The sequence below is a fragment of the Eptesicus fuscus genome, chromosome 8, assembly GCF_027574615.1.
Source record: "Eptesicus fuscus isolate TK198812 chromosome 8, DD_ASM_mEF_20220401, whole genome shotgun sequence".
Lineage (NCBI taxonomy): Eukaryota > Metazoa > Chordata > Mammalia > Chiroptera > Vespertilionidae > Eptesicus > Eptesicus fuscus.
The window spans coordinates 33,165,231-33,184,087 of NC_072480.1; the positions used below are offsets into that span (position 1 = coordinate 33,165,231).

At 36.6% G+C, this 18,857-nt stretch overlaps 1 pseudogene; it reads right to left on the reverse strand.

Moving 5' to 3' along the window:
* Positions 1–1,655: 1,655 nt before the first annotated feature.
* On the reverse strand, positions 1,656–15,631 carry LOC103289692 (nuclear transcription factor Y subunit alpha-like; annotated as a pseudogene).
* Between the last annotated feature and the right edge of the window lie 3,226 nt (positions 15,632–18,857).

The window sequence follows — 18,857 nt, forward strand, 5'->3', positions numbered from 1 at the left end:
ATACTAGTGGCCGGGTGCACAAAATTCATGCACATTAAAAGGGAATTAATTAGAAGAAATATTTTAATATTGCTACTTGCAATATTAATTAATATTGCTATTTAATATTGCTATTTCTCTATAATAGAAGTGTCCGGCTGACCCCACTCCCATTAGGAGACACCAAGACCCAACTGGCCCCAACCCCGTCAAGCCGCCTGGGCGGGGGATACAGCCTCAGGTCCTGGTGCTGGGGCAGGGGGCGAGGCCTTAGGTGCCCCGCCCCGACTCGGCGCCACACAGCCTCAGGTCCCAGCTGATGAGTCGTTACAGCGTCATGGCGAAATGACCATTTGCATATTAGCTCCTTATTATATAGGATTCCCTGGAATTATATTTAAGAATTGCAGATATCCACAGTGAGAGTGTCCTTGGTGAATTCCTGTTTTCTTGGGTTAATGTATATAGATGTAAGAAGAGGGTGAACTGATAGAGTGAAAAAAAATTAAATAAAAAAATAAACATCTATAAAATATCATAAAATGTGAAGAGTAAGATTTAGGAAGACAAAAAGAAACATGAGAATTCTTAGAATATTGTAAGTTGTCATTTCAGAGATACAACTATGAAACGCCAGCAACCAGTAGCCACAACATTGCAAGGACATATTATGCATAAAATGAAAACATTAGTAATACAGAAAAATCAGATCAAATAAAACAGTTATTTTTTATCAAAGCATTTCACTAATAATAAAAATGTCATTTATGTCATGTTTATATGAGCAAGGTAGCTTTAAAGATTTAATTCCATAAGGTAAAAATATAAATCTTAACTTGATATTTCTCAAAATGTATTTCACAGAAAAGTTGGTTCTATTAGCTACTTGAAACAAATTTATTTTATGGTCAAAGGATTAGCAAGTACTGAACACTATCTCTCTCTTAGATATTCACAAAACTTAAGAATATTGAAGAATCTGATAAATCCTCCTGTAAATAAATCTGTTTCATTTCAACACAGTCATCAAAATGACCACAGGACTCCTTGTCTGCCATAAGTTAACAACTCTTTTTTTTAAATAGATTTTATTGATTTTTTACAGAGAGGAAGGGAGAGGGATAGAGAGTTAGAAACATCGATGTGAGAAAAACATCGATCAGCTGCCTCCTGCACACCTCCTACTAGGGATGTACCTGCAACCAAGGTACATGCCCTTGACCGGAATCGAACCTGGGACCCTTCAGTCCGCAGGCCAATGCTCTATCCGCTGAGCCAAACCAGTTAGGGCAAGTTAACAACTTTTAATGTACTCTGAACTGCTGTTTCTCAGAGCATTCTTTAAAATCATTGTTTTAAGCCGAACATTATATGTGTGTATATATTTAAATCTCAGATAACTTGTTTCCAAGTCAGAAGTTTGAATTTCTTTTCCTGGAAGCCACCTCCGAATATAAAATGCCCACTCGGTGACGATGAGCTACCTCAGCAGAGAGATGGATAGTACTGTTTAATCAATTCCTGTGGGAAGGAGTGGGCTGTGGCTGCCCTGATTGCAGTTTACAGTGAGAAGTTTGCTCTCCCTTGCTGAGCCGGATGGCTGGCATCCCGGTGCTTGTGCATGGCTGGGCTGGCATGACTACCCTTGATTCATCCTAATCTATGAAATGTCAATGTTATACACAGTCGGAAATAGGTCTGGCCTGGAGGGGAGAGAAAAAGGCTTGCAATTTCAATTTGTCAGACATTGCTACAATTATAACACCAAGACTCGTATGAAAAACTAGTGGTCTCTGCCGTGCACAGAAGAGCAGAATGTGATTATCCATCCCTTCAAAAGAGTGGAGTGCTTTCCCAGAGCAGTGCAAACAGTGGCAAGGAGTACAACCTTGATCATCTTCGTCACATGGTCTGGCGTGAGAACACAGAATCCATGTCATTGCTTTTTTTATTTGGTGTGGCTCCTGCGTTTGGGAACTATTCCTTGGGAGAGAAAAAGGGCCCCTTTCTCCACACTTCTGTGCTGGGGCACAGCTCATGCAGGTGTTTCTTCTTTCCTTTGATTTCCCTTCTGCCTGTAGTTTGTCCCAGGCTTGCTACTTTTACAAAGACACTGGTACTGTTTGGCATTTGCATCAAGTGGCTCTTCTTCAAGCCTCTCTGTCCCGGTTGGAGGGATTGCTTGGAGAGCAGACACCGAGCCAGCTCCCGGCACTGTCATGACCATCCCTGCTGAACTGATTACATCCACTGGTAGAGTTACAATGACAGACCCTTTCCCACTGCTGGGTGTGTGGCGATTGGCTCCTGTCTGATCAGTCTGTGCTCCTGCCAAACTGGCTGCTGATGGTGGCCATGCCTCGCTAGAGAGTGATGCCATCTGCATTAACTGGCTGATAGGACATAGTCAGTCCTTCAGCAATCTGTGCTACTTGCTTCTCCTGGACGGAGATCTTCTGCTGTGTTTGTGTCTAGCTGGCAGTGACAACTGGCGGCTCCTGGGTCTGCTGAGTGTGATCCTGTTGGCTCTGTACCTGCAGAGTCTGTCTTTTTCCCACCCAAATCTGGACCTACCCTTAAGGGTCCGACTCTATCTGCTACAATTTCCATGTCCCAGTTACAGATATTTGCCCGTTGATTTGACCTTGTCACAAGGGTCAGTTTGGACAGTGATAGGCTGACCAGTCAATGTGATTAACAGGACAGTGATTAACACTGACTTGTACTGCTAATGGATGCCCCTGGATCTGCTAACAATATGTATCTTTCTAACAAGCTGCTGAATTGTAATATTGCTCTTTGTTGCATTCTGCCCCATGGTCCAACCCTTAGAATCCCATCCACAGACAGCTTCACCCTGGAGATCCTAGAAGACTATGAAGCACACTCCAGAATGCAAGGGAATTTGTGGCAGGAAGACTAACTCCGGGCCTGGGTCTGAAAGCATGCTGCAAAGGTCAAGAACCCCAATGTGCCTGCTCCAATGGCAGCATCCCTGCATGGGCCTGGCCCTCTGAAGTCCTGGGATTGGAGTGCCTGGAGCTCTGGGCCAGGCCCTCCAGCTGTTCTGCTCACCTGGCTAAGCACAGCTCAACTCTAACAATTTAATTTTTATTCAACATATATTCATGGATATGCACAGTGAACTATATTACTTTCTGATGGAGATACAGGGGTATTTAGGCAAGAATTATCCATAAAACATCTATAATGCAGTAGGAAAAATGAGAAAAGTACAGAAAACTATGACAAGGACAAACTAGGGAATAAAAGAGATGTAGAAGGAAAGTTTTAGGGATATTATCAAAGTAACAACCCTGTCTGACAACCAGAGAAGAGAGCACAGAAAGAGTAATATTTGAGGAAGATCTTTAATGTGAACACGATTTTCATAAGAAAAATGGGTAATTTATGATAAACAGATAGGTTAAGTGTCTTTCAAATAGTGGAAAATAGTCCAATGTGACAATAGCATAAAATACATATAAAGGAGTTGAAATCTCCTAAATGTTGTTACTGTATTCTGCCTCAAGTTTTTTTTCTTCTTTCTCTCAACCTTTCTGTATGCTGTTTTTGTTTAGTATGGGCTTCTCATTGCAGTCTTAAGTCAGCATTTTCCAGGTATCTGGCCTTGAACTTTTTACTCTGCCCACTCATTCTTAAAGCTGACATCACAGCCTTCATAAAAAACACAAAGGCTGATGACTCACATCTGAAACCAGTCTCCTAAACTCCAGGTCATTTCACGAATTGCCTCCTAGGTTTCTCCCAAAAAAAATGCCCCATAATAATTGTAAAAGCATTACGTCCATCATTTCCTCACAGACCTATGTTGCCCTAAGTGCCCCAAATTAAGCGGTAGCAATAAAATACTTGAGAAAAACAATAAGGAGGATCCCTGGGCAACAATAATAATCATATGATGTCACATCTCTAGACAATTTAGACTACCCCTCAGAAATTTTCCATGCAGAGGAAATGAGAGAGTGATAGCAATTGATCCTAAAGACAGTTAGACTGGCAAAGGAACTTCACTGAGATGTGCCTCTGAGGAGAGGTGGAAGAATCGAGTGAAATAGATTTTCAACTTTAAAGGGAGGCATGCAGGACTAGCTACATAATTTGCAGTACCTAGTGAAAAATGAAAAGTTGGGCCTCTTGTTCAAAAATTTTAAGAATTTCAAGTCAACCACAATAGAGCATTGAACCAAGTGGGAACCTTTGCAAGTGCAAACCCTGGTGACTGAACAGTCCACCCAGCCTGAAGCCATCCCTACATGCAAGCTTGACAACCTGCCAGACTTGATTGCGTTATAAAGTACTTGGGGGTTCAATATTAAAAATAGAGAAGTATTGATACAGAAGTTTTTTTTAGCTAACGAATGAATAGATTAGATACTTTTGGGGTTTTATATAGCTTGCATTATAATTTTTTGGTTCTTTGTTGTTTCTATTAATCCATGGTCTTATTTTAATAAATGTTGTAATACAAACCTAAAAAATAAGAGAGAGAGAAAAGTAAACTCTAAATGAGAAAAAAATGTGACAAAGAATTTTTCACTAACCTTTGCATCATCTATGCAGCTCTACCATGTAATTACCACAGAGATTACAGGAAATATTTTGTAAATAATCATGCCAATTAAGTACGGTGCTTTTACTTTTATTAACTCACAACTATTCAGCATCCATAACTTTTAATACCAATACACTTGACATTTATTAACGTATCCGGTGATCCAGAAGCTCTCACTGTGTCCACTGGCATTTGTCTTAACTGCATGTGTCTATTTTAAAGAAAATATTCATTTGGTTCTTATAAAGGCTTGTTTTTAATTCTGGCATTTTATCTACAACTTCATGGTAACCCCAGAAAAAAAATTATTATTTCTATTCATATTTCATGCTGCGATTATTTAATTCCTTCCATTATTCCTTAGTGGTAAAAGTCTTCTATTATTGATCATGCTATCTACCAAGAAATATTGAAAGAATCCTCTGTTGTTTTATTCACTTTCAGTGCAGCACATCTTCCTATCACCAACTGTGCTTTCTGCAGTCAATGCATTTTACTCTTTCAGTTTTACTTCATTATTTACTCTTTCTGGTATATGCAACATTTTCCCAAATTCATGCAAATTAGGCATTGAAGCAAAATATATGCCTAGTAAGACATATATAAAAGAATTCTGTGGATATCTTTTGTGCATCAATTTTGACATATATGCCCCCATCTGGTAGAGTTTTGATCCCTCATCATTGGAACCTGTCAATCATTCTAAATCGTATGTGGGTTTTATAATGTGAGGATACTTCCCAGAGTAACTAAAGTAACTGAAAGTCTTGGTTAAATTGAAAAACAAACTAATAAAGAAAAAAAGAAATTCAACAAAAGGCATATCAGAATGTACCATTCTGTATATATATTTTAAAATATATTTTATTGATTTTTTACAGAGACGAAGGGACAAGAGAGATAGAGTTAGAAACATCAATGAGAGAGAAACACCTATTCAGCTGCCTCCTGCACACTACCTATTCGGGATGTGCCCACAACCAAGGTACATGCCCTTGACCGGAATCAAACCTGGGACCCTTCAATCTGCAGGCCGACGCTCTTTCCACTGAGCCAAACCATTTAGGGTATATATAGTCTTAATATTTGAATTTTCAATGCTCTGCCATATAGAAACGGAAAAAAATTATATTATTAAAATATTTAGGGTAAAATGTTTTTTAAGTTCTTCTTGTTTTAGAAAATAAGTATCTTGAATAATATCAGGGAGAGAAAGTGATCTGGTACCATACATTTTATATTTATGCTTTTAACAAATGGTACATATAAATTTTTTGATACATAATTTTAATGACATATATAGCATATAAGTATTCCTATAATTCTAATCTCTTTTGCCTTGTCTGATATTCTGGTTATATGCTACTTTCATTCCCAAAGTTGTTATACCTTGTGTCTCGTTTCTGTTTAGTTTCTTAGTAATGAATGGGGAAATCCTAATTAGAGAAGATGTTTTTAAAATTTAAAAGAACATAAATTAGAAAATGTATCTTCATAATTTTTATTTTTCAAAAATTAATTGGTGTTATGTGCCTGGTGTTTGTTACCATATTGTACATTCCATAATGGGAGTAAAGAATCTCTAAATCATCTGCCTACTACTCTGGTCATAATTTCTAATATTTTATCAGTTCATCACATGAGTTCTAAATTCATATTTATTCTGAGGAATCTATATGTATAAAAGCTTAAGCGACCAAACGACCGAACGACCAGTCGACTGGTCACTGTGATGCTCACTGACCACCAGGGACATATGCTCAATGCAGGAGCTGCCCCTTGGTGATAAGTGCATTCCCACAGCGGGAGCACTGCTCGGCTGACCAACAGGCACCAGACTCTGGGCTTATGGCTGGCGAGAACAGATGCGGCAGTGCAAGCTGCTCCCGTCTCTGCAGCAGCACAACGGAGTGACAGTGGCGGCAGCGGCAGGCACACCAGGGCCAGGATAAGTGGGAGTGGCACAGTGCCTGTCCCAGGCTCAGGCTCCTACCTGGCCACCTGCCGTTTTGCGCACTACTATATCCCTTGGGGGATGTCGGACTGCTGGTTTCTGAAACCCACAGTCTGACATCCCCTGAGGGGTCTCCAGTTGCGAGAGGGCACAGGCCAGGCTGAAGGACACCATCAGTGCACAAATCAGTGCACCAGGCCTCTAGTATAAAAATAACACTTTATGACTAAAAAGTAGATACAAAACAGACTGGAAATATGTTGATTGATTATTCAGATAATCAAATTAAGAATAAATTATATTACTATGTATAGTTCAAAATAAAGAAACATGAAGGTTCAGCATATTTAGAATAGAAAAAGCACTGGAACATTACCTATTAGGGGATATTTATATTGTGGAGTTTTGAAAAGAAAAATAAGTTAATGAAATGTCAAAAGCCCAAAGCTGAACTTAAATAAAAACATTCCACCTAAAGTGACCAAATGATTTTGAACTAAATGTAACATTATCACGACTCTGCCTTTTACCACAATTTATTGCTGTACAACTTTGGCTTAAGAGAAAAAAATGAAAAGTTAGGGGAAGTGTTTGCAACCAGCTGGAATTTCATCAGTTTAGATTGGAAGTGCTGATTGGCATAACTCCCTAGATAGACACCTCTTATTATTATACACCAAAACCTCTTATTATGAAGCTAGAATTTTCCCCAGGTCATTGATCTCTGGGCTTCTATAAAAAAGTTTTAATCAGCATAATAAAAGGCATTATTTTCAGTGATACAGTGCTTCACTAGTGATTTAATATGTATATTTAATAAATGCATCTTATTTGGATAAAGGAATGAAGCCATTTTAGTGTGTTAAGTTTGTAAGTAGATTCAAGCATGATGACTTACACATCCTATATAATAAAAGGGTAATATGCAAATTGACCCTAATGGCAGAATGACCAGAACCACTGCTTGACCAGTCCCTATAGGGGCCCTGACCACCTCTTGGTTCTTTTCCCCGGCAGGTGGGCTCCCATCACTCGATGGTGAAAGGGGAACCAGGGGTGGGTGGCGGGGGACACAGGCACCACCAGGCCAAGGCCCCCGTCCAGCTGGTTGCCCCACACACAGAGGGCGAACCATGGCAAGGGGAGGGCCGGTGAGCATTCGGTAACAGCCAACTTCTCCGTCCCTCCCCTGGGCTTTCAGGCTCTGATGGCCCGATGGCAAATGGGGAACCAGGGGTGGGTGGTGGTAGGGGCGGGGCCAGCTGTGGGCAGCCAAGGAAGATGGCCCTGATTGAAGGCCAGGCCTAGGGACTGTACCCACGCACGAATTTTGTGCATTGGGCCTACCGTCTTCTATAAGAGTGACAAACCAGGTTCTAGAGTTTATCTGGTATACAAGAAAGTATTCTCCTTCATACAAAACAGTCATTTTTTTTTAAGTAGAACTACTCCCAACTTCAATGATAGATTCTCAGTAATAAAATCTTATGCTATATTTAATATACATACTCTTTTGTTGCTTTGGTAAATTAACATTGCTACAAATAAAGATAATACTTATTTCTCTTAGACAAACATGAAATAGTGGGTTATTTTTTCCAAGCAGTTTTCATATATTAAAATCCAGATGAGTATATTAAAGCCAAACTGACTATGGTTATAAAGTTACATATAAATTAAGTTCATAAAATTTGTAAATATTATATTTTATTCTTGTACATTTTTTATACCATATTAGTTAAGAAATCTACATCAAGTCTTACCCAGAGTCTGTGGATTTCAAAGTATTCTTTAAAATTATTTAATTACATTAACTTTCAAAGTTGCCTCTTCTAACTCTCACTTCCCTGAGAACAAATACCTATGATCTCATCTAAGTCTATCTTGGAAAATGGGATTTAAATGCAAACTAAAGAAACAAATTGCTGCTGAGAACATTGTCTTCTATTTTGAAATGCCTCTTATCCCAACTCATCCTGTGAACGCTTGGTGGTAGAAAATCTTTCAATATAAATAAGCCTTGACAAATCTTATACCTTGAGATCTAGAACAAATTCCAAAATTACTATATATATTTCAGATTTGTTTTGGGGTAGGTATGAACATGACTGAAGTGAGCCAGCAATCTCAATCTCAAATCCCAATTTTCTAATTAAACACACACACACACACACACACACACACACACACACACACACACAAACACATACACACACAAAGCAAACATACATAAAGTAGATGCAATAATTTTAGTTTCAATATTTTGACCTTTTAATTAGCATTATGGCAAAGACCACATCTTCAACCAATTCAGATAATATGCTACATATCAGCATCTTATGTTCTTTTCCTTCAACATATATTAAAAAACTTTTTTAATTAGTCAGAAGTACCTAGATTTTTCGGTTGAATGTCATACACAGGAATTACAAAGATATCAATAATTACAGAAAGACATTTATGACCTTTAGTCACTATTTTAATTGGTAATGGCACTGTGGACATCTAAGAATCATAAAAATGCTTCTTTCCCTTGTGTGTAGGAATAATACTCAAAATAATGCAACCAATAGTTTGAATCTGTCTTTTTTAAATTTTAAAAGTGATGGAGTTGTGAGGCTTCTAATTTGGCAACTAAAAAAAAGAAAGAAAGAAAGATTCATGATATAGAAAATAATTAAGCAGGTAAAATTTCATCAGAGAATAGAGATATTTATCTAAATACTTCATAGTAAATACCTAAAGAATTTTCATTTGATTTGTAAAATTACTTGAGGCAATACTTTATTTCCAATAGTACTGAAAATATTTAATTTTTGTCATAATAACAAATGAAAGGGCGGAACAAACAAAATCAATATGCAAAGAATCTACATTTTTGTCTTAATTAATTAATTAATTAATTGACTCATCTTCTAATGAAAGAAAAATATGATCGAGTGTACAAAGTATTTTCTTAACAGGATAAAAAAATCTACATTAAAAGTATTTCATATCAAGTAATAGAAGACAAAAGCACAGAGGAAGATTCACAAATTTTCAAAGATGTTAAGAATTAAATTTATGAGCTCATTTTTTAGAAAACTACAGTTCCTACCATGAGCACTATGGTAGTGTGTCTTCTAGTTTATTGGGTCATAATCTTGATGAGTTATACAAAAGATATAGAAGGAAAAATATGTTAAACCAGATAGAATATTGGGATTGGAAAAATAACTAAAAATATCCATCTTATAATGTAATTAAAAATATGTGCATATCTCCCTAGGAATTATTGGATATTTATAGTTATTTTCTGCCTAAATTTATTTCCTTTTCTAAAATAAAGAAAGAACTTAATATTGACAAACATATTGTGAAGATATGATCTCACTAGTGGCCCAGTGCATGAAATTTGTGCACGGAGGGGGGGTTCCCTCAGCCCAGCCTGTACTCTCTCCAATTGGGGACCATTGGGGGATGTCAGACTGCCAGTTTAGGTCCGTGGGATTGGGCCTAAAATGGCAATCAGACATCCCTCTCACAATGTGGGACCACTGGCTTCTAACTGCTCACATGCTGCCTGCCTGATCGTCCCTAACTGCTCTCCCCTGCAGGCCTGATCTCTCCCGCAACTGCCCTGTCCTTCTGGCCTGATCTCGCCCCCAATTGCCCTCCTCTGCTGGCCAATTTGGTTCTGATTGGTAGATTTTTATGCCAGTCAGCTTCAAAAGTTCTGCCTCCTAGGCAGCCATTGGCTCCTCACACTTCACCCAGATTTGGTTCTGATTGGTCAGTTTCTATTCCAGTCAGCGTCTAAAGCTCTGCCTCCTAGGCAGCCATTGGCTCCTCACAGTTGACCTAGATTTGGTTCTGATTGGTCAGTTTCTATGCCAGTCAGCATCTCTGGGCCTATCAACAGGGCCTGATCAGAAAGACGGGGCTGATCAGCAGCCCTGGTTGGAGGCCTGGAGAGAAATGGAGGTGTGGTTGCTGGCCAGACTGGGAGAGAAAAAGAGAGGCAACTGCTGATCAAAAGCTGCCACAGAGACAATGGATCAGTCCCTTCTTTTCTCTTCAGGCCTCTCTCTGGCCCTGATTCACAGCCCCCTCAGCAGTCAGTGCTGGGGCACCATGCCTGCAGCGGAAGCAGTCATTCCTGGGTTGCTGACTTCCGGTTGGTCGAGCCTTGGTCATTACTGGTCATTACGACCTAGGGTTTTATATATTAGAATGTATTTTGGTTAACATGATTTTTAATATACTATAATAACAGAAAAATATGGAAAATTCAGAAAATGCATTTAAAGAGAATTAATTTATTAGTATTATTTCCAATGTTCTCCCAAAGTTGAAATCAATTTCTTAATATACTATACAGACAATGAATTACTGTACTTGTTAATTAATGAAACTTCAGTTACTCTAACATTAAATTATTTATTTTTTCTTCTTAAGAAGTCTATAAAGGTAGATTTGTTTAAAACTTATCTTTTAACCAAATAAAGTTTAGTTTATTGAAATCAACTAAATATTTTGTCAATGATTAAAATACTAAATTATAAAGTCTAATTTAAATGCTAATCTTTTCTCTTATTCTATTTTTTTGGAAAATATATTTAAAGCACCTACTATCAATGGAATTTATTATTTTATTATTTTTAAATTGTATTATGCAATATGTCATTCATAGAAGATAGGTGAGATACTGTTTATCATAATGAAACATCCACATACACACCATTCAAATTAAAAATGAAACTTGCACATCCTATTATCTTGTGACCACACAGAAGAAACAACTATTCTGGATCTTATCTAGACCATTCTTTTACTTTATAAACACACTCATATAAACATACACACCATTGAATGCACATAAGTGACAACTATAGGAGTTCTTAAAATAAAAATATACTGCTTACTTTCAGTTGACTATCATGTTATGTGTACAAAGTGGCTATCATGTTATGTGTACTTTTTAAAATATATTTTATTGATTTTTTACAGAGAGGAAGAGAGAGGGATAGAGAGTTAGAAACATCGATGAGAGAGAAACATCGATCAGCTGCCTCTTGCACACCCTCTACTGGGGATGTGCCCGCAACCAAGGTACATGCCCTTGACCAGAATAGAACCTGGGACCCTTGAGTCCGCAGACCGACGCTCTATCCACTGAGCCAAACCAGTTTTGGCTATGTGTACTTTTAAGGATTTACTTCTTTGACTGAGTATTATATTTCTAGGACTGACCCAATTCTTTTGAATGCTGTTTAATCTTCAATTATAGAAGTATAGCAACCATGCAAGTAACATATCAGGTTTTGTTTTTTTGTTTTTCTTAAAAATTGTCATTTTTAGATATAATTTACATATAACAACATTCACCATTTTTAGTGTACAGTTCTACAAGTATTGAAATGCATTCACAGTTATATGCCCACTACCACAATCTATAATAATAAAAGCATAATATGCTAATTAGACTGAACAGCTGAACGACCTTCCAAATGTCCTTCCAGACTGCCTTCCAGATGAAGCCAGGGCTGCTAGGGCCAACGCAAGCCACCCCAGCTGCGAAGGCCGAGTCTCTTATACAAATTTTGTGCATCGGGCCTCTAGTCAAGATATAAAACAGTTCAGGCACTCCAAAACTCCTATGCCATGTTGCAGCCATCCTACTCCTCAACCTCCCCACCCCCCTGCCTCTGACAACACTGATGTTTCCTATTCCTATAGCTTTTCATTCTCCACAATGTGATAATCAATGGAGTTATATTATATGCTAGAGGCCCGGTGCATGAAAATTCATGCACTGAAGGCGGGGGGGTCCCTCAGCCCAGTCTGGCCCCTCTCACAATCTGCAAGCCCTCAAGTGCGGGAGGTGACCTGGTGATCAGGGGAAGGCAATGATGCCCCCATCACATCTCTGCTGCTGCCATTGCCTGCAGCGCAAGCCTCAGCTGGCCCTGGTTACCTGAGCCTTGGGCGGCCCTGGGTGGCTGGGCAGCCACCATCTGAGGCTTGCCTGTGGCTCAGGCATTGGCTGGAAAGCTTCCATCCGAGGCTTGCCTGTGCCTTGGGCTGGCCCTGGGAGGCTGGGGGGCTGAGGGTGGGTTTGACTGGGGGGCTCCAGAGGGGCTGAGGGGACTGGGCACAGCCATCTTGTGGCTATGGGCGCCACCATCTTTGTGATGGTGTGATGGTCAATTTACATATTTCCTCTTTATTAGATAGGATACACTTTAGAGTCTGGATATATTAAAATAGCATAATATATTTGTGAATTACCCATGGTTTGTATTTTTTTTTAAAAAATTATTTTATTGATTTTCTACAGAGAGGAAGGGTCAGGGATAGAGAGTTAGAAACATTGATGAGAGAGAAACATCGATCAGCTGCCTCTTGCACACCCGCTACTAGGGATCTGCCTGCAATCAAGGTACATGGCCTTGACTGGAATCGAACCTGGGACCAACTCTCTATCCACTGACCAAACTGGTTAGGGCTGTATTTTTAATAAGCTTATTTTATTTAATATACAGGGCTGGGCAAAAACAGGTTTACAGTTGTTCATATGGAAAAATATGTAGTACAAAAATAAATTGTGTTTTGTGTACTCACAACTGTAAGCCTATTTTTGTCATCCTCTGTATTTTCATTTTGTTTATTGTCTAATATATAGACATTAAATCTTATATATTGACTCACCAGTTGGATGGCATTTATATTGTTGACAGTTTTAGATGAGTACAAATAAATCCATTATGAACATTCATTGCTGGGTTTCATGTAAACATGTTTTCATTTCACGGGGTAAAATCTAAAAACCGTGAAGTGGGATTACTGGAACATTATGTAAGCATATGCTTTTCAAAATGACTATACCATTTTCCATTGCCACCATCTATATAACAGCTCCAGAGTTTTTCATCCTAGCTAATACCTGATATTGTTGGGGTTGTTTTACCTCTTAGTGTTTCTGTTGGTTTATTTTCCCATTTCAGTAAATATGTATTGACATGTCATTGTGTTTTTAATTTGCATTTATTTTTGACTAATGTAATTGAGAATCTACTGTGTGCTTTTCTATTTTCTAATTCATACCTGATGTATAACAGACACTAAAAATATTTTGAAAAAAATATTCTAACACTTTTTTAGAAATGTATTCTCAATTTCTCTCTATCATAAAAAGGTAGTTCAGTTGTTCCCATAAAAAATAATCACCTTTTATAGTTTTGTACTAAAATTACAACAAAAGAGAGCCAGTAATTTATTGTAGTGAAGGTTGTAATACCAAATCTCACCCAGTAATTAATACTCTACTAGATCTATTATTAAACAATTTCAAGTTGAAAAATTATTTATGGAAGAAACAATTAATTCATAGACCAGAGTAAAATACTCCAAATAATAAAAAAATGGAAAATAAATATATACTAGAAACTTAGCAAACTTCTTCAAAATGAAGTTTATGCCTGTTGAACTATGCTGATCTGGGGAGCATTGGTAAATATGAAATCTGTTTGTTTGAAATATCTTGCTATAGGAATGTCAGTATCTAGAATTAATCACTATTTTGAAACCATAGCTATAGCTGACAATGTCAAGTTTTTCAAGTAAAGAAAGCCTGTAGTCTAATTGCATTAGAATTATAGTTAAATGCTAAAAGTTCTGCTAGTGTGACTTTGACCTACATTTAGCCAAGCAATCTAATCAGTTAGAGAAACTTAATCAGTGAATCTAATCAGCAAAGAACTAGGACTATGATTCCAGACACTAGACTATTTTTACCAGGAAAATGAAGTAGTATTTTTTAAGTGGCAAAAGTTTTAAAAACATTTTAATCAATTTTTCATCTAGTACCTGTCCCATCCTCTAGAGAGCTCCACATTCATCATATTGGATTCTGCTTTTTTATGCATTTAAAAAGCAAACACTTTGTCTTTGCATTACTCATGTCACATATACAATATCAACATGGTATGTTTGGAGAAAAATTATAATTGTAGAAATAAAGTGGTATTTCAATTGATTTTTTCTTGAAATATGTACCTCCTCAACCACAGTGCATTGCATAAATTAATTGATGTAACTGAATCAAAAAAGTTTTGCTTCATTCCCCTCAATTTAATTCAGTTGTAGTAAAAAAACCACCTCTCTTGATAATAAATGATGAATGCTTTGAAAGTATATAGATAGATTAGTACTTAACAATGTAGAAAACTGACAGTTTTTAAATGAAAGTACACCATCATTTCACTTTCTATATTGCCAGGAAAATTATGTGTGTGTAATCATGCTTAAATAGAAAGATTAGCCATATTATCTTACATACAAGATAATTACCTCTTTTTCCATATTTATCAGAGATACTAAAATTTATATGCAACCACACTCTTGTTAACTCATAAGACAATAAATCCTAGATAGTGAATGTGCTAGTATAGAAAAGAAAAAAAAATAGATAATAGAGTGATATATGTGGCAATCCCACACCAAAACAGATTTTCTTAGAATTATATCATTTTATGTTGTCTACTGTTTAGTTAATTTTGCCTCTTTATCTTCTAAGGACACGTCCTACATTACAAAATTGAGATTTAAAAGTGGATTTTATTATCCACTGTGGTTTGAAACATGATTGATACAATAACTTGTATATTATTTATTGAAATCAGAGGTCACAACTATTGTACCCAAAATATATATAAATGGAGTGAAGCTGTTAACAGCCTATAAGCAGCAAATAGAAAGGGAAAACATGGTTTGCCTAGTTTCTATAAACTGACACTTAATAAAGTACTCTTGTGGATGTCAATATACGACAAAATCCTTCCTGCCAACTATATCTTTAAATCATAAATCTTCTGACACATTTTGTCAGAAAGATCTATTTAGTATTTAGTATGGAGCTACATCAACAAACACTAAATTCCTGGGAGAATAAAGTCACATTAAAAATGATATACAAGTTTGTGTTTTAATAGAATCTTGAGAGAAAATTATTTTTCTCATTTTGCAATTACATAATTATAGTTGTTTACCTGTTCACACATAATACTGACAAATATAAGAGGTATTTTCAGGTATATCTGATTGCAAAACTCTGTGGCTTTTGCAATGTGCTGCAATGTCATTTTAGCCCTTCTTCAATATAGTAATGGAAGAGGGACCATTTTTTGAAACTTGAAGCATGGGGTTGAATGGTATAATGATTAATATCAAAGTTATGAATCCACAGTGCCAGGGTATACTGGGTTTCCCCAAAGAAACAGAACCAATAGATAATAAATACATATGTTTATTTTTAAAAATTGGGTCACATGACTGTGAAGGCTGAGAAGTACCACCACATACCATCTACAAGTTGGAAACTCAGGGAAGCTGGAGGTGTAATTCCAATCTGAGTCCAAAAGCCTCAGAAATATTTATTCAATAAAATCTACTTCAATTTGATAGGAACAGAAAGAGTCCATGTTATTTGAACAGAGACCTGCCCACTCCTTCCTCCCCACTAAGTGAGACAGAAATACCCGAACACATTGGTGCACCCAAAAATATGTAGTTCTCTCTCTCCTCTGGCTACTCAAAGAATTATCCCCCTCCCCACCCCCCACCCTCGCCCCGCCAAGACATGTAGAATGTCAGCAATTGTCATGCTGGCAACACCTACCTGTTGCTGAGGCTATATCTGTGAATAATAAAGAATATTGTGGAAATACCTGAACTAGGTATTAGAAAAGTAGTAGATAATTTTTTTTAAAAAAATGGTTCTTTGAAAAAAAAATTTAAGAAATCAAAAGACTTTTAACTATTCAAGAAAAAAGAGATCAGATGTAAATTATTGGAAATATTAATGAAAAAAAAGGTCATTACTACTGACTTTGCAGAAATGAAAAAAGGTATAAAGCAATAGCATTAATAATTATATGTAAAAACTTAGGTAACAGATGAAATGGACACACTTCTAAAAAGATTAAAACAATTGAAATGGACTCAATTAGAAATAGCCAATCTGAATAAGCCTATAACAATTATTAAGTGATAAACCCACATAGGAAAGCCCAGTCCTACTATCATCACCATTGAATTATACCAAACATTTAAACTATAATTAATACCAGTTCTTAACCAACTCTTCAACAAATTATAATAGTAGGGGACATTTCCCAAGTCATTGTATGAGGCCAGTATCACCCTGATACAAAAACCCAATAAGCACATCACACACACAAAAACTGCACACAAATAACTCTTATGAATACGGATGCAAAAATACTCAAAAAATACTATCAAATACAATCTAGCAATATATAAATAAATATACACTATAATCAAGTAGAATTTCTTCCAGGAATACAAGTTTGGTCAACATACAAAACAAAGTAATTGAATATACCATATCAATAGAACAAAAACGAAAAAACACATGATCTCAATAGATGCAGAAAAAGCATATGACAAAATTTAATTCAACTTCAAATAAAAACATTCAGCAAATACTCTGGTTTCTCTTCAGATGGCATAAATCTTTCGCCTTTTACTAAAAACATTCAGCAAACTGGGAATAAAAGAGAATTTCCTCAACTCCATAAAGGACATCTACAAAATACACATAACTAATATCATGTTAATGGTGCAACAGTATATGCTTCCCTGCTAATATTAGGAACAAGGCAAGGATGTCTGCTCATATAGCTTCTACTCAGCATTTGCTGGAAGCTCTACCAAGGGAAAAAAATCAAGAAAAATATATATACAAAGTAGGTTGAGAAAAATTAAAAAAGGTAAAGCTGGCTTTACTTGCAGATGACATAATCTTGTATGGAAAATTTTAAACTATTAGAACTAATAAATACGTTCAGCAAGATATATTAGAACTAATATATTAGAACTATCCTATATAATAAAAGAATAATATGCATATTGACCAAATGGCTGAACAGCGGAATGACCATCCGGACGACCATCCGGGACCATGCTGACACCACTGGTGCCAGGCCAGCCAAGGCGGGTGTGATGCGATTGGTTGGGGGCCTGGCCATTGTCCCATGATCGCCCTGCAGAGGGAGGCCCAGGCTATCGGCCAGTGGGACAATCAATCAGGGGGCTTCATGATTGTCCCAAAGAGAAAGGCCCAGGCCACCAACTGGCGGGCTGCAGTGGGTGGGAGGGGCCTCCTTCTGTGAGGGAAGCCCTGGTCCCAGTGCTGGTGGCTGGAGAGAAGCCCAGGTCCCAGGTGCCAGCAGCCAGAGGGAAGCTGGTGATGGCAGCCAGGGGAAGAAACGCCTTTACTTGCACAAATTTCCTGCATCAGGCCTCTAGTATATTAGAACTAATATATAAGTTCAGTATAATGTAAATGTAAATAAATTGTATGTACAAATATTGCAATGAATGTCCTAAAAATAAAATTAAGAGAACAATTCCATTTATAATAGTATCACAGATAAAGTACTTAAGAATATAAATGTAAAACACACTGTTAACATTATAAAACACTGAACAAAATTGAAAATCTAAATTAGTGGGAAACATCATGATCATTTATCAGAAGATTTAATGTTGTTAAGATGGCTATACTTGACAAACTGAGCCACAGATTCAAACTCTATCAGCATTCCAGCTGACTTCTTTATAGAAACTTACAATTTAATATTCATATAAATTTGTAAGTAACCCAGAATTACCAAAACAGTCTTCAAAAAGAAGACCAAATTAAAACCTCCTGATTTGAGAACTTACTAAAAAACAAAAATAATTAAGGTGGTATGGTACGGTGTAAGGGTAGATATATAGATCAATAGAATAAAACTGAGAATCCAGTAATAGACAATGTGGCCATAATCTACTGGGTGCCATTGAATAGGGGTGCTATCAGGGAAAGAATAGTTAATCATTTTTTTAACAAATGATGTTTGAACAAATAAATAACCCACACACAAAAAATGAAGTTGAACTTCATTTTTTATATATAAAAATAACTCATTTTTTATATATAAAAATAACTCAAATGGATCATAGACTTCCATGTGAGATAAAATTATAAAAAATCAGAAGAAAACATGCATGACCTCAGTTTTTCAAATAGATTCTTAGATATACATCAAAAGTATGGGAAATAAAAGAAAAAAATCATTTAAAAAATTGAACTTCAAAAGTTTTAAAAATTGAATTAAAACTTCATAATTAAGGAAGTAAAATAACCCATTTAATGGAAGAATATATTTTCAAATATATATTTCATAAAGATTTTTTTACTTATACTATATGAAGAACACTTACAACTTATTGATAAAAAGACCAATAATCCAATTAAAAAATGGCCAAAGAATCTGATAAAGGTTTCTCCAGAGAAGATAT